The sequence below is a fragment of the Octopus bimaculoides genome, chromosome 5, assembly GCF_001194135.2.
Source record: "Octopus bimaculoides isolate UCB-OBI-ISO-001 chromosome 5, ASM119413v2, whole genome shotgun sequence".
NCBI classification, from domain to species: Eukaryota; Metazoa; Mollusca; class Cephalopoda; order Octopoda; family Octopodidae; genus Octopus; species Octopus bimaculoides.
The window spans coordinates 10,533,450-10,537,089 of record NC_068985.1 but is presented as its reverse complement, the minus strand read 5'-3'; positions in this window follow the sequence as shown (position 1 = coordinate 10,537,089).

Sequence of the window (3,640 nt, the reverse complement as noted above, 5' to 3'; positions counted from 1 at the left end):
TGTGTGTGTGTGTGTGTGTGTGTGTGTGTGTGTGTGTGTGTGTGTGTGTACAAATAGAGAGAGAGAGAGAGAGGAACGAATATTGAGTGGGAGAGGGTGAGTGTTCATGACATAGAGTAAGATTACAATAATAAAGTCACCCATTAGTGATAATTTCCTTACTTTAGTGAGCGTTGCATGAAAAGCACGTATAATCTCTGATTATAAAGAATGCCGTACCCAACGCATTTTTAAAACTAGTTTTGTGCAGAAAGATGGTGCGTCACAAACATCAAGAAACATCGCAAAGATCGTCTCCTCTCTACAACGGATACTAACGATGGTGATCTACGGAGCAGAAGATAAGCCAGCCATCTCCCTTCCGGTAATTCATGTTACACAACTATCCACGATATTTTTTTAATCTTTTGCTTCTTTCAGATATTAGACTGCGGCCATGCTGAAGCACCGACTTCAGGAATTTGGAGAACTACAAATTTCGGCAATACAACTAAAACTTACTTGTGTCGAACTTCGAATTACTGACGAAGTCCCCGTGTCCTAGTGTTCCGTCAAAGGAACCGATAGAATAAGTATTAAGCTTAAAATAAAGAGTACCTATATATGTATACATATGTATACATATATATGTATACATATGTATATGTGCACAGTAATCCCTCGTCATATCGTGGTTCACCTATCGCGGTTTTTTATTTAATCTTACGTCAATTCTTCCGTGGTGTTGCTTTGCAATTATAATAAAATAAATATGCACAAATTATAGAAATAATAATAATAAAATATACAGTACAGTATTGTTTCTACTTCGCGGATTTTCAGCTAACGCGAAGGGTTTTGGAACGTAACACCCGCGATATCATGTATAGAAAGCAACATCCATCACGTGACGTCTGTTTTCATTGATGCCTTTCTGAAAGCTTGTCTGACGCGTTCCACATTTTCCGGGATCCATACCATGACACCCGCGATAGTCGAGGGATTACCGTATACAAACAATAATATGAGTGAAACTGACGAAGCTCCTCGAAGAGAGGCTGTGTAATTAAAAAAAAAGCCAGTCTTGTCGCACGCAGGCGCAGAAACCTTCAAACACATACGCACAAATACGCGCAAACTCTCACTCGCACACACTCGCGAGTGCGCACTCATTTCCCGACCACATGTTTCTGAGTTTTGCTCCACTACGTGGCACCATAAGGAAGTACCTTCAACTATAGCCTCGAGCCGATCAAAGCCTTGTGAGTGGATTTAGTTGACGGAAACTGAGAGAAGCTCGACGTGTTACATTTGACAGAACAATGTGAATGCTAAAGGGACAAAACGGGTAAAGACATGCTATGAATGTAAGCGGCATACTTAGATACTTAGATAGTTTTCGGCCATATTGGCCCAGGACATAGCTAACTTAATAGCACCACCTAGAAAAGGCATTTAGTAATGTATTTTTCTATAGTTATTTTTAGACACCATTGCCCATTCGATTAAATAGTTGTTTGCAGCAGTGGCGGCGAGCTGGAAGAAACGTTAACACGCCGGGCGAAATGCTTAGCGGTATTTCGTCTGTCTTTACGTTCTTAGTTCAAATTCAGCCGTGGTCGACTTTGCCTTTTATCCTTTCGAGGTCGATTAAATAAGTACCAGTTACGCACTGGAGTCGATATAATCGACTTAATTCCTTTGTCTGTCCTTGTTTGTCCCCTCTGTGTTTAACTCTCTGTGGGCAATAAAGAAATAAGTGTATCCGGGTGTAAGTGGTTTATCTGGAATTTGTTGGACATATTCATCCAGGAACATTTCGAAGGTTGTGAAATCATTCTCATCCTTTATATGATTTGGGTTTATGTTAAAAAGAGCAGGTCCAGTTGAGGAGAAGTGGTTCTATCTTAGTGTTGTGATGCGCAGAGAGTAATAAAAAAATGCCAACACAACACGTCTTTAAAAATCGCAACCGGTCGGATATTGAAGTGGGTTCTCTCATTAACTCATGGCTCATTCTCTTTCAAACTGATAACATACATGCCTCAAACTTCAATCTCATTGCTAAAAGAGTTGTTCATCTCTTTAATAACCGAAACGAGAGGGCAGGATATTCCAGAGATTACGTTGTGGCTGGAGAACGTGAAACAATAATTAATTAAACAATGCAGGCTGCGTGGTAAGAAGATTGCTTCCCACCCACATGGTTCCTCGTTCAGTCCCACTGCGTGGCACATTGGGTGAGTGTTTTCTACTATAGCCAAGTGCTGACTAAAGGCTTTGTGAGTGGATTTTGTTGCTAGACGGAAACTGAAAGGAGCCCGTCGTGTGTGTATGTGTGTTTGTCCCGCCCCCCACCATCGCATCACAACCGGTGTTGGTGTGTTTACGCACCCCTTAACCTAACGGTGCGGCAAAATTGAGTGATAGAATAAGCACCAGTCTTGAAAAGAAATAAACACTGGCACCGATTCTTCATTTGACTAAAAGTTCTTGAAGGCAGTGCCCCTGCATGGTCGCGGTCTACTGACTGAAACATGAAAATAAGTAAGAAATAAAAGAAGAGTAGTGATCAGAGTTCCATGGGTGGAGCACATTTGAGCCGAGGGCTAAACAATAAGGAAACTAATAATTCTAACAATGGCAGCAGCGACAGTCCTGATCGTAATTTGTATATATTTCATAGCAGCAGAAAACACGTGTTATCTTTAACGTTCATAGTTCAGCTGCAATGCTTCCTAGAGAAGCGAGTGCAGTAGTGACAGCAGTACAGCGACAGTATGCTTTCTCCTGTTTACAGTAGCCAAAGTGGAGGCGCAATGGTCCAGTGGTTAGGGCAGCAGACTTGCGATCGTACGATCACGATTTCAATTCCCAGACCGGGCGTTGTGAGTGTTTATTGAGCGAAAAACACCTAAAGCTCCACGACGCTCCAGCAGGGGAGTGGGTGGCAAACCCTGCTGTACTCTTTCACCACAACTTTCTCTTACATTTTCTTCATGTTTCTGTTATGCCTGTATTTCAAAAGGGTCAGCCTTTTCACACATTGTATAACGCTGAATCTCCCCGAGAACTACGTTAAGCGTACTCGTGTCTGTGGAGTACTCAGCCACTTGCACGTTGATTTCACGAGCATGCTGTTCCTTTGATCGGATCAACTGGAACCCACGTCATCGCAACCGACGGAGTGCCACAACGACAGTAGCAAAAACAATGTAACAATTTACAAATGCATCATATCACGAGCTACAATCATGGGACTTCCGAGCAGAAACAACTGAATTAAAGAATCCACATGATCAGCTTCGTTTGGGGCCTTTTTTGTGTGAATATGAGGATATAAAGGGTAAAGGCTGTCTATGTTCATGTGTGTGTGTGCGCGCGCGCATGAACGCGTGTGTGCATTCATTAATACACACACACACACTCACTCATCTATCTATATATATATATATATATATATATAGAATTCATTTAACATATGCTTTTTACTCCGTTTACTAAATTTATATATTTACTCAAGTACCCAAAATAACAAGGAGTTTCTGCCTCATAAACAGGAGTTACACCACAGTCATTTCGTGATCTTTGCTACCCTGGTATCTATTAACCAATTTATTTTGTACGAATTAATTATTAACTCAGACAAAATAAATACATA